Here is a 14,321-nt window from a genome sequence, read left to right on the forward strand (position 1 = left end):
AGCATGCTGTATTCCAGGAGCACCCAGATAAAACATCTCTTTTTAGACAAACTTTCAATTTAACTTTTCAGAATGCCACGCTGTGAGTGACTTAACAAAAACTGACCAATTAGCTTTATTTTTTGTATGGAATAGGCTATACAAGTTTCAGTTACCTCAGACAAACACAAGACACCCCAACTCCAAGTGCTTTTTAATTCTTTCTATACACAAAACTTGTATCGGAACTGCAGCAGTGTTTTGTTAGCTTGTCATCCTCTGAGAAAACAGTTAATGGTCACCAAGAATGACTTACAAATAACCTGGCACTGCCATACACCAGTCTTCCTTTATCCAAAGTAACTTAATTCCAGTTTTTTGGCCCCAAGTCCTCCAGTGCTGAACTCATCATCCCTGCATACGCAAGCTATTCAACCTCCTGTTCTCACACTCTGTTTAGGTGCGCTGTTTCATGATTGGTTCAAATACCACATTGTGGGAAAAACCAGCTGTAAGGCTATTTAGAAGTCACGCATGTCCAAATGACAATTTCAATAAGATTTCAATTAAATCGCACAGCCCCACACCAAAACAAAATATGATATTTTAAATAAAAGTATTCTGGTCATGAGAGGATTAATCAGAAATTGCATAATTCTACTGACAAACTGAATGCAAAATAGAGGATTATTTGAACTTTAAAAAGAAAACATTTATAATATTTTCAATCTAATGCAATGTAAAGTTATGCAATGAAACTTTAAGATAACGGTAAAGCGACATCATCAAATTCTGATAAAACCCGAACCACAATAAAAATCTGTTATACATTTGACAATACATACTCAAAATTCAACATGCAGGATTGAAAGCAGCAAACTGAAACATCGCACAAAACATTTTTACTATATTTTCATAAAATAGAACACTGACATGTTCCAAAAATAACATGACTGTTTAAGAAGTGATGCTTTAAAGTGTTTTTAGTAACAGTTCGAAGTGAAATTCAAAGAAATATCCGAAAAATGTACCAACAAAAATAGATAAAAAAGTGAAACATTTTAATAAGTCACTTGGATAAAGATCTCTGGTCAACTAGTCAGTTGTTGGACTTGACTGATCCAACCGATCTAAAAACCTTTGAAGTCACATAAAAACTAAAATTACAGAACTATAATGCAATTACATCAAAGCAGATGGAACACTCAAACATTTCTTCCCCCCAAAAGCACATTGTTAAAAGAGACACTACAGCACCACCCTCTCATGTATAAAACTAGGCCTACAACTTGACTGCCTAAGAATAGCTTAACACACATAAAAGTGGGTTTAGTGTCCTACATGGAGTGCCTCACGTTTGATTCTCCAAACACCAAAGGAAAAAAATGACAGAAAAGGCTGACAGAAAGTAGAGCCCTCTTCTATAAACAGATCTTTCAAATCTAAGGACGAGTTCTTCAACTGGATGCGCTGATTCAATTACTTAGCAAGGAAATGGGAGCAGCTGGTATGCTTGTGTGATCTTTAAATAGCATCCCACCTCTGCGCGTTGAGGCTCGCTCATGTTTTTAGGTTTGGACCGAGACAGAGAAAAACCGTTACATGCAGGAAGTTCACCCGAGAGTTTCGATTTCACCAACTTCAGCCAACTGCGTATAAGACAGACTTTATGGTAAACTTCCAAACTACCAAATGTAACCCAAATACAATCATCCTCTAATTTCGAAAAACACTCTAGAAGTTGCCCTACCTCTCTTGGCCTGAGAACAGAAGAGTTCCGTTGAGGGAACTATGAAGGCAGACCTGCATTTCAAACCTCCAGACCGCATATCACACCCCCGGCTCCCTTCAAAATGACTGGACGGTGCTGTACGTTCCCATTCCGAACCGCCTGTACGTCATTGCCACGCCTGCCCCAGAAAAGCTCTGCTCACCCCAGGGACCTGTGGCCCAATTTCCAAGGAGCCCAAAACACTGGTCCGAACCAAACTTCAGCCCTCCTCTCATTCCATCTTCATCGCTTGGGAAACTAACAGCACATACAACCTTGACCAGGTCATGCTCCAAGGAATGGAAGTCAATCCTCATTTCCCATTAAAACTCTGTTTTACTGAAAAAGCACTCTCCATTTCCCGCTAGTGAAGAGAGATCTTGTGACTGAACCCTGATAACTGGATCCTTAGACACAAAGTAACTCAATCAGAACTGGATGATGTTTAAGTGGTTTAGAGCAGCACAGAGTACAACACACTCACAGCAATTCAAAGCTCATTTGCTATTTGGCAAATTGGTGGCTAATTTTTATGAACTTGATTACACTTGCATGTTTTTGCATGATCTTCTTACACTGCACTAATGGTTAGGTTTAATCATTTGTTTATTTTCCAACATTGTACTTCTGTACTGCCTAGGGATGCTTATTTTGGATAATTTTCACAACTGACAACTGCCGCTGGTTAACCAACTATTAATCGTTAAGCGGTCAGATTAATATTACATTTTTATTTAATTAAAAAAATGAATTGATGTGTCTATTTTGAGTCTGACACATTAAATTTTGCATTTTAAAATACTGATTTATTTTAACATGCGAAGAACAGCATACAGAACAGGCTACCTCAAATCAATCACTTCATGGAAAATATGCATTTAATTAATGCTACGCAGTAATTCTTCTATAACAAACCTCTGTCAACACTTGTAATAGAAGTCATCATTTTAATTGAAAGATTATGTCCTGAGCATCTGATTTTACCTAGAAGTTCTGTGCTTTTACTTCCTCTGCCTTACATGCTGTTCATGTGAGCGCTGTGCAAGATAGGAGACAAACAACAAGGTGCATATGTTGACTTTTAAAAGTATAGCATACAGTAAAATAGTTTTGTTTTTTTTACATATAGTATTTTCCATATATGCTTTATACATATAGTTTACATAGGTATAAAATGAAAGCCTTGGTTTAGTGCAAGTTATCTCAATGCAAAAAATCAAGTCACCTAAATTATTGGTAGACTATTTTAAAAAATGGACCTTTTATAAGAACTATTAATAATTGTAATTTTCCAAGTGGAAAAAAATGTTGGTTTGTTGGTTGTACACTAAATCATCAAAAATATATCTGTTGCGCTGCGTGCGCTGATGGAAAGGAAACCCAGACACTCTGACTTGTGGCCAGCTTGTTTGTAAAGCAGTGGACATTTCAGAAAGTTTGCAGTTTTTTTTTCTCCACTTGTGCAAAGACACCGAGGTGTTGATGAAGCAGATCCAAGAAAAACGCCATCAGCGCTGGTCGGTGACAAACTCTGACCGGCAGTGTCTTTCTTTTCACTCCTTTTGTTTTGCTTACTTGGCAAAATACGTCTGTTAACGCCTGGCGAGTTAACAAATAAGCGTTGCACATTCATGCAGCAAAGTAATAAAATAAAAATAATACTACAAAAATAATAATGTTTAACCATTTAACTGGTACCATTATTTGTTAAAAATGCATTTTTTCGGTTCATGGTTAATCCGTTAAAATGAGTGTCCCTAGTACGGACCAAATTACACACATTTCTAAAACACTGGCAGCTTCAAGTTAGATTTTCTAATGAGATCAGGTTTGAAACTACATTCCTGTTTTGCTTCACACACAAAAGCAGCAACTTTTACTTCCCATAGGGAACTAAATGCTCACAACAGAAGGTCTGTTCCTTCAGTATCTGAATCAATACTGAAATTTTGGAAGATAGTGGACAACTCTATATTTAGAAGCAAAGCAAATAAATACAAAACAGGATATGAATTTTGAGTAAGATCTATTAAAAATGAAACAAATTAGTACAGTGGTTTCTGACTTTATTTTAAAACCCTGCAGAAAACTGGGGAGGCAATGGCAACAGGTCTACAACATTATTTAATAGATAAATAAATTGATTTGTTCAACAAAAGAAGAAAACTCACAAAGTCTTGGAACAAGCGGAGGGATGATACTTTACATTTAGGTGAACTATCCCTTTACATTTTTGGTGCTTTTTTGCCTTTTAATGTGACACTAGGACAGTAATCAGACAGGATACAAATGTGGAGATTGGAAAAAGTTCACAAAATCTGGACACTCAGGGCATAACGATGCTATCTTGGTGCTCTACTCTCATTAATTTAGTTTTGTCTGTGTTTTACTGACATGTAACTTCTCACTTGTGTATTACAAATCAACAAGGATCACAGTTTCAGCTAAAAAGCATATTTAAGATTTTAAAAACTAGGTCATGGAAAAGTCTAAGCATCAGTAAATTAACAGCTGATCTTTGTTTTAGAGTGCATCTCTTCAACATCTACACATTTCCTAATCCTTAGATTTATGAAAAGATACTCATTTTTACACTAAAGATTTCAAACAGATGTGAAATCTCCATGTGTACATCACAACATAGCATTTTATCATACATAACATTATTTAGAACCAGACTTTTAACCAGGGTCCCTACAGGGCATGCAAAGAGAAAAAAACTAATCTAGAAACCATAAAATCTTCATGTTAACTGCTCTGAATAAACCTTAAACCTTAATAGCCTAGTTAAACCTTATATAATTTGGTGTGGTAATTCAAGTTAATGCTCCTAACACTTAAAGAAGTTAATAAAACACATTTTATACCGAGTGCCTTCTTTGCTTAGTGTTTGTTTCCCAAAAACTGAACCCTTCTGTCAGATTTCACACGTTCTCGCGTTTTTCTTGAGGTAGCAGTTCAGTGCGAGTAAGATGCGTTCGCCACAAGTACTACCAATATTACTGAATTACATTAAAACAGCTAAACAACTGTCCTTCACCCTACCTTGCAAGCGGCAATCCATCTCAATCTTTCACTCGCGCGCAGCAGAGAAATCAGAGCTGCACTCGAGCACTGAATGACTGATGCTCTATGGTGGAGCCCCGAGCTGCTGATTTGAGTCCTCGTGCACAAAGAACAAATCAGATGCTCTGGGGATGCGAGATCTTCCTCGACGTTACCCAAGCTGAACAGATCAGTCTCTCTGTATGTGATCAGAATCACACACCGGCTCTCGTAAACATTTCGTAAACATTAGGTTTTGAGTAACAATGGATAAAAGGGAAAAGGCGGTGGATGCGAAATGCTCAGACGCGCGAACTCCTCATCGCTATCACGAACGGACACCAAAACGAGCAGAAAGCGTGGGGTGTTTTTTGCTTCTCCATGTAACGTTATTCTCCCTTTGGAAAACCGCGCACAAATACGGATTCGTAAACATGCATCCCTAGCGCGCAGCCGGGAAGTCAGCTAATCATCCTAATTTTCTCTGATGCGTTAAAGGTTTAGTGTAAATCAGGCAAATAAACGCCAGACTAAAGGGAAAATGCATGCACGGTTCGTTGTGGTCATTGCATGCACTGAATGTTGGGAAAATCGGAACGCGAGCGTGCAGAGATGATGGGGAGCATCACGATGAGCGCAGCGCCAATACAACTTTAACCACAAGAAGTACTGACGCAGTGTTATTCTCATTATAATTAAACACACGTCTGGCGGTGTTTATTAACGAACAGCATATGCCAGAATAAAGTGCTGAATGTGCACAATTGCATTTGTGCATAACACTTAAAACATAACAGAAAGCTGAGATTTGCATGGAAACAACTTTCTTTGCAATGCGACATGTTTAACCTGCGCGTGCGTTATCTGGTTAATAGGTAACATATCTTACCTTCCCCTATTACGTGTAAGGCACTGGCCCTCCTCTTCCCCCAGAGTAGTTTCACTTCATGTACGCAACAACACGGATACTTTTTCCTGACTCTCTTTTTCCAGCCCCCATTGAAACTTTTGCTAAAGATACCGGAAACGCGAGGAATAGGTATGTGGTAATTGTAGTTTTTATGTTGAAGCATGTCCGTCCGGCTCAATTTTACGGCTCAAAACAGTTAACTACATTTCCCATGAGGCGCTGCAGGGGAAACGAACCAATGCAGCCCATTCTACCTCGAAGTTCACAATCACATATTGTATGTTTGTTAATAAATACCCAGTGTGTTGTGAATTATCGTTCACATTTAATGATAGATCATTATTATATTGCTCACGATATTTTTATATAAAGTAAAGCGTAGCACAGAAAAGATAGTAGCTGGTGTAAAATACTGGAGTGTCTGTCTTGTATTTGCTAACATTGGGATAACGACAGAAGTTAGACTGCTGAATGGGACAATCGTTTTAACCTTTTTAAGAACTATATAATGAAAGGACCTTTATTATAAAGTAGGCTACGTGTTAAGAACTCAAGAGGATTAGCCTACAATGGTGATTCACGAGTACAAGAAGTAGCCTAAAAAAATATAAAAAAGTCGATCTACTATGAAAGTTTTTAGTTGGTCTGTGTCGGGGTCAGGGGTTCCCAAGGTGGGGGTCACGGGACAATAACAGGAGGTCCCTTGGTGATTTCCAAAAGTCAAATAAAATGTAATAAACTATTAGAATTGCCATATATTATCCATAACCCACAGAAGATAAAAAAAAAACAACATCGGGCCATCAGCCTTTTGAATATATTTTTTTCATAGGATTGGTGTGTTTACATTAGATTAACAACACATCAATGGTGTCAGATGCAGCAGATTGGTTTTATAGCTCCAGGTTAAGGTTTCTGACTTATGCCAATCAAATACATTAAAAACAAATACAGGTCACAACTGAACATTGAGAATGATTTCTGAGTGGCGGCCTCCAAAATTAAACCAAGAATAGACTTGTACTAAATACATTGTGCACAAAATGGTGAGGTTAATACAAATTAAACAAATTAATAAATAGCTACACTGTAAAACCCAAAAGTTAAGGTAACTCAAACCATTTGAGGAAACCAATTGTAACAAACCATTTAAGTTCAAAAACTAATCAAAATGAGTACTGTGAACTTAATCCATTTGAGTACACAGAACAATTTGATCACAGTAAAACCCAGTGTATTAAGATAACTCAAACCAAGTGAGCTCTGTAAAACCCAATAAGTTAAAGCAACTCAAATCGTTCGAGAAAACCAATAGCTACAAACTATTTGAGTTTAAAAATTAATCCCAATAAGTACTGTGAACTTACTCCATTTGAGTACACAAAGCTATTTGAGAACAGCAAAACCTCAAACCCAACAGTCAACTTTGTCAAATAAAATGTGTAGTTAACTTAAAATTTACTGAATGTTAATTCTACTCATTTGAAAAAAGTTTTGAACTCAGTGTTAAAGGTAATGAGTTAATTAAATACCTCATTACCTCAACTTAAATCGGGTAAGTTCATGATTTTCATATAGATTCGTTTTTTAACTCAAATGTTTTGTAGCAATCGGTTCCTCAAACAATTTGAGTTTCCTTAACTTATTGGATTTTACAGTGCTCAGTTGGTTTGAGTTCTCTTCATGTATCAGGTTTTACTGTGCTTAAACTTCCGTTTACTCAAACGGATTAGGTTCACAGTAGGATTAGTTTTTGAACTTAAATGGTTTGTTGCAATTAGATTGGTTTACTCAAATGGTTTGAGTTACTTTAATTATTTTTTTTTGTTTTACACTATATATTAAGATAACTCAAACCAGTTGAGTACTGTAAAACTCAATTAGTTAAGGCAACTCAAATTGTTTGAGGAAACCAATTGCTACAAACCATTTGAGTTCAAAAACTAATTATAATGAGTACTGTGAACCTACTCCATTTAAGTTGAAGTAATGAGATAACTGGTAGCAGGTGTACAATATTAATGCTCAATCAACACTTACTTAATCACTTCATTCACTCCTTACCTTCAACATTGAGTTCAAAAGAGTAGAATTAACTTACAGAAGTTTTGTGTTAACTACACTCATTTCAATTGATAAATTTAACTGTTGGGTTTTAAAGTAATAAACTCTCAAATAGGCTACATATATAAATCAGTAATTTGAGAAAACAGCTGTGTGAGATTGATACACATAAAAAAAGAAAAAGTCATCATTTTTATTTGCATGTGTCTAAATAGGTTATTGTAATGATCCTCATGGCTAAGTGCAGTGTCACACTAGTGTCAGGACTGAACTTTTCAACTTGTAACGTATAGCGTAATGAGTCAGGTGAAATCGAGTTATGAGATAACCTCAGCAGTTGACGTGGTCAGATGGGTCAAAGGGTGAAATGAAACCCCATCACTACATTAGTGGTTCATGCAATGTAACGATGTCTAAGCAAGATTTTCACTTGCAAATCTTTTGGGGAGCATATATAATTGTAAACTGTTTTAAAGCAAAATGGTTTGATTATCAAGACTGAAGTTATGTTTGAAGAGACTAGGTGTTATATGTAGTACAGCATATAGTATATAAGTACAACATAGTTTAGATCCACTTCATATGGAAATGTTTAGGATTAGGATTGTGGACATTGGTGTTATAAAATCAGATTTTAAAAGTCACAACAAATCTGTAAGACTGAACTTCTGCTCATATTCCAACATCTTATTTAACCCTTTAACTGCCTGCTCTACCAAATTGTTGACCATATTTTTTACAGTTAAAAAAAATAAAATAAAATAAAAAAAATCAAACAAACATAATCCTGTTGCACTACTACACTTGATTGTATTGGTTTTGTTGCAAAAGTTTATGTATAAATTTCTGTACTTTTACCATAAACCAACATACTATCAACTATTTGGTAGAGGTTGATGTTTTGATATTATGGAAGGTTTTTTAAAAAATGCATTAAGTGTGCTAACCTCCGACATTAGGAAATGCAATCCCCCCAAAACATTTCTTGGGGGTTATATGGGTTAAGTATGGTGTCTCATATTTGTATTAAAAAATGGTTTGTCATGTAAGTATTGTCATTTTAATGTAATTCCTGTTAAACATTTATATTAATAGAGTACTGCCATCCAGTGGAACCTCTGGAGAAGCACTTTTATCAACCCTGATATTTTTTCATTTTATTTCTCCTGCTTTTTATATCACCCTTCTGTTTGTCTTGGGCAATTGTTAATTAAGTACAAGGATGACGTTTTACGGAAGTGATACTACTTTTAGATACAGTACAATAAAATACAATTATAAAACAGTAATAGGTTGTAAAATGTGTTGAAAGAAACGTGGGGAAAACCCTGTTTGATACCAGTTGTGATTTAGGGAGCTTTCCTAATAAAATAATCATAAATAAACATAGAACATTACATTTACTGATGAAAATAACATCATATTTTCATGAATAATAATAAATAATGTGTATAAAATCAGTAAATTTAATAAGCAATCTATAAACTGTAAATATTAAACACCTGTTATATTAATATCAAGGGCAACGTAAGTAATACCACATACATCCAGAATATGGACATATATTGTATATGGTAATCAATACACTTTAGGGTGCAATCTTTTTTTTTTTTTTTTTTGCAAAGTCATGCATGATTTTATAATTCTCAGTTACCCAACATAACAAATCAAAGTTCATTCTTCAAATGCTGACAACACCTAGCATGAGCAATATAAATTGTTTTAAATGATAATGAGCGGCAAAACAAGGTGTTATGCATGCATAAAATTGAAAAGGGTGAAATGTAAACCATGTCAGACGCTCAACACTTCATTCAAAGCCATAACATAAACCAAAATCTACTGTGCAGGCTAAATATAGTCCACATATTTCAGAAATTCCAAGAAACTGAACTGCCACACATAAAACTGCCAAAGAGAAAATTGTTGAAGTGTGCATCCATGACATCCATCAAAGGACCAGCACAAGAGGAAGAGAGGCTTGGCTTCTAGTGGACGTCCTCAGAGTCTGCTAATCCTGAGAAACTCAACCCATCAATAATGTGTTGTGAAATTCGACATGATGATCCTCTGCTTGATATTCAGTCTAGAACAGGGTTGTCCAAATTCGGAACTGGAGGGCCGGTGTCCTGCATAGTTTAGCTCCAACACACCTCCCTGGAAGTTTCTAGTATACCTAGAAAGAGCTTAGTTAGCTGGTTCAGGTGTGTTTAACTGGGTTGGAACTAAAATGTGCAGGACACCATTGTAAAACGATTTTGGACACTGCTAGTTTAGAACATAATTTCATCCTGTAATAATCAACCATGGAAACGATCACATGCTTTCCGCAAGCTGATGCATCTCGTGCTAAAGAAATGCCGTTGCTTTTTTGTTAATTGTCCATATGGGTATTGTAAAGTCATGCAGGCTATTGGTGCTGCTGTGATAAAGGTATACGCACTTTGGTCACATCTATGAAAACGGGGATCAGCAGAGACTTAAACACTTTGATCATTTACTTTTTATCACCATGCATATCAAATTAATCATATGCATCTGAACATCATATCAGCATGGGGCTGTACATACTGTGTTATGAAAACGTCTAGTAGTACAATGGAAAAAAGCACATACATTAACAAAATATTGCTAGATTGATCTACACTTTTTTTAGGTACACCTAAGTACTGGGTTGGACCCCCAACAAGGTGGTGGAAAATTCCTCAGAAAATTCCTCAGAAATCCACCACATCCCAAAGGTGTTTTATTGGATTGGGATCTGGTGCTTGTGGAGTCCATACAGTGAACTCATTGTCATGTTCAAGAAACTAGTCTGAAATGATTTGCACTTTATGACATGGCACATTACCCTGCTGGAAGTTGCCATCAGAAGATGGGTACATTGTGGTCATAAAGGGATGGACATGGTCAGTAACAATACTCAGGTTGGCTGTGGGTTTGACATGATGCTCAATTGGTACTAATGGGCTCAAAGTGTGCCAAGAAAATATCCCCCACACCATTACACCACCACCAGCAGCCTGAACCGTTGATTCAAGGCAGGATGAATCAATGCTTTCATGTTGTTGATGCCAAATTCTGATTCTACCATCTGAGTGGATAAAAAGAGGAACATTTAGTAATATATAAGTTCAATATAGTCCTATAACTCCAAAATATATCAGACTACCAATGCAAACAGCATCATGGACTATATGGATGCTCACTGAGCCTCCATTAGGTTCTATTAATAGCTCAATAATAAGGCAGTGAGAGCAGAGCAAGCATGATGTGCTGGAATGTGTGTGTTTAGTGATAAGCTTGTAGATCTTTCATACCACAAAGCATATACGGTACAGTATGCTTACTTTAACCTAAGAATAATGTGTTTAGTTATAGTTGGGATCAGTGGTTCCATGAAAAGCTTTTAACATCCCCAAATATTTTACTTTCCACAAAAGTAATATAGTTTAAATAATAATTAGTAACAAAGGGTCTTTAGATTATTGAAATGTCTTTCATTTTAAGGAATAATTTGTTCATCTAAGAAATAATAGAGATATAGCTAAAGCCTATCAAGCATGCAGGTATCACTGGAATATCCTTAGCAACCACCCGTAGCAACATAAAAAATCTGTCAAACCCTTTCAAGTAACAAAGTAAACAAGTCAAACTATAGAAATACTAAAACTGTGTCCCAAATGACACTTTATTCTATGCACATACATACTGTGAGTACAATAGCTGATGTTCAGAATATTATTGATTAAATTGCACTTTTAAAATAGGTTTTAGATCAAAGGTGCCCCAATTTTTTCTTATAAAGGGCCAAAAACCAAACTTGACTGAAGCTATGGGTTGAAGGTAAATATACCATAGGTAAATACACCCCCCACCCCCTTACTTTATTACAGTAAAAACAAAACTATTGAATTTCTAACAGAATTACACTAGTCTTTGTCTTGATATGCTCACTGATTTCTTCTGCAGTCTTCCATCTGCCAAATGACATTATTAACATTTGAAGAATCTGATTCATTATAACATTTAATTTCAGTTTGCTTTTTGTAGCTAAGCAATAAAACAAACAAACAAACAAACAAACAAACAAAAATGTTACGTCAAATTAGAAATGACAATCTCTGTGTTAAAGTTATTCACCCCAACCTTCTTCATTATACTCACTCTCCTCTCAGATGGGACGGTGAGACAAATCAAAGATTGCAATTGGTAAATTATGGCCCACGGGCCCAACTTTGGGCATCTCTGTTTTTGGTGAAAGCACTGTCTCCTTGAGCATCTATGGCAGTTCTTTGCAGGAAGTGCTCTGCGCTGGACTTTAGACCAGATTTTAGTTGGTCAGTGCTGCAGTCTATTTCAGTTCTTCAAAATAGCAATGCACCAACAATGTGCCTTAACACACCTTCCTTTTAGACCAGAACACCCATGAGTCCACAAACTAAGCAGTGCAAATGTATTTGCTATTTAAACAACATGGCACATAAGGTGAAAATTTGTGTTGCGCTGGCCTGAAAATAGCAACAAATCACACCATACTGTACACATCTTGCGCCTTATTGCCCTGGGTGTATGATAGGCCCCCAGGTGTTTGCATCCACAAAATTGCAAACATGGCCTCAAAGTGAACAGGCTTTAGTATGAGTGACCCCTAGACTCCTTTACTGGCATTAGGGTTGAATCATTCACTTTTCATTTGGAGTCCACACTGTCCACAAACTTGTGCCATGTGGAAGAAGCGTTGATGTGCGATTGTGTGTGAAGAAGTTCTGAAGTAGTTCTAAACATTATGTAAAAGTGACCATATTCATCATGTTACATGCTTTAATTATAGGTCTTATACAATAGACAAACTTGTGCTGCACTGCAAAATCAGTCTGGTTTATTCTAAAAAGAAGAAAGGGAATGTCTAAAGTACTTAAGGCATACCTTTGGTGCGTTCACATCATACACAGCCTTAAAAATTCACTCACATATAGTGACATCACCTTTTTTTTGGTGTTACAGATGTCCATTCCTATGGTTTGTGAGTTATGTTCTCTCAGTTTAAAGTCATGATACATTATTTGACCCCAAAATTCCTCAGCATTAAATGCTTCAAATCAATCCCAGATGTTACATCCCTCTTGCACCTGCTGCTCCCCACTCCTCAAACCCCCGGGCTTGTGCTCCAAAGACACAAAACACACACACACAGATGACATTTTAATACACAGGGAGGGGAATTCTTGACATTCCTACATTTTTTATCTACAGTTCTGTCATATAAAGACCCTTCGAGTTACATACGCAACTGTCTATGCTATGAATATATATATATATTGATGTGCTATGAATAACGGATGACTTTTTTGTATGGTTTGTTAAACACAATCAAGAATATTTTCCCCCAGTGGGCATAAATTAAATCCAGCAGAATTGTTAATATCACACACTAGAGGGCGCTGGTTTCTAATCAGTTATTTATGTAAGACATTACTGATCTGAACTGCCAGAGCCTCATAAATCATTGGACGTTTGAACCGTGTCAAATTTCCCGAGTGGATGATTTAGTGTGTCTGAAAGTAATGAAATAAATCAACATTATCACCGGTACAATAACTCAAACGATTGCTTAGTTGATTGTGTGTGGTATAAAATTACTGAACTAATTTCAGTGAGTGGAACATTAAAATCAAATTAACATGGATACATTTTTGTTTTATAAATTCCATTCACATTTAAAATGCATAGCACTGATACATCGTTTGGCATCAGGTCGCTTGAGCTTTCTTACTGGGCCCCATTAAAACTGGCCATGCCGGCCCCTAAAAATGATTACTGACAGCCTAATGTCAATAATGGCATAGCCATATACCACACTGACAGGCATTTTTTTCTGATAATATTTCAGCAGTCAGGCTGTGTGTTTTCTATCATGTGTTTGAAATCAGATATCAATGAATGAATTACTGTTTTTATCTTATATCTGAAATGCGATGCAGTTTGATTCTTTCGGACAAACTCACACAATTTTGCAGCAGTTTCAAGCACTAAAAATGAATTGGGACATATTTAGGCTAAGCTAATTAGGCTTTGCTTACTGGACAAAACAACTTTCATATGTACTTTTAGACTAAGACAACATGATTTTATATCCTTGTATATCCAAAAACAGTATCAAAACATATTTAATGCTTTTGAGACTTCCAACTCTATAAAACCATTGCGAAAATTAACATTTTGCTACAAAAACAAACAGATCAACCATGTTTTTATTATGTTAACAAATGTTTAACCATGCATTTTTAGTAGGCTAAAACAGTGGGAATACAAATGAAAATGAATGTCAATGACAAGTGACTAGTGGTTAAATGGATCGACATGTACTGCAGTTTTCACGGTGACATGATTAAAAATCCCAGCTCAAAGTCCTTTTTCAGTCCTTTCCCTCTCTCTGCTCCACACACATTCCTGTCTCCACTGTCCAATAAAATAAAAATGACCCCCCCTCCCAACTTTATAAAAAACAAAATAATTAAAAAGAAGGTAATGAATGTGCTCAAAAAACAT

The 14,321-nt window shown here is 36.1% G+C and overlaps 1 protein-coding gene across 7 annotated transcripts in view; it reads right to left on the bottom strand.

Moving 5' to 3' along the window:
• The window catches only part of phactr4b (phosphatase and actin regulator 4b), an 88,013-nt gene extending 82,236 nt beyond the window's left edge, over positions 1-5,777 (bottom strand). For 2 of the 7 annotated variants that reach the window (XM_009292434.5, XM_005158334.6), the window contains exon 1: positions 5,685-5,777. The gene's annotated coding sequence lies outside the window, so the exon portion shown is untranslated. 7 annotated transcript variants of the gene reach the window in all.
• Between the last annotated feature and the right edge of the window lie 8,544 nt (positions 5,778-14,321).

This window comes from Danio rerio, chromosome 16 (genome assembly GCF_049306965.1).
Source record: "Danio rerio strain Tuebingen ecotype United States chromosome 16, GRCz12tu, whole genome shotgun sequence".
Lineage (NCBI taxonomy): Eukaryota > Metazoa > Chordata > Actinopteri > Cypriniformes > Danionidae > Danio > Danio rerio.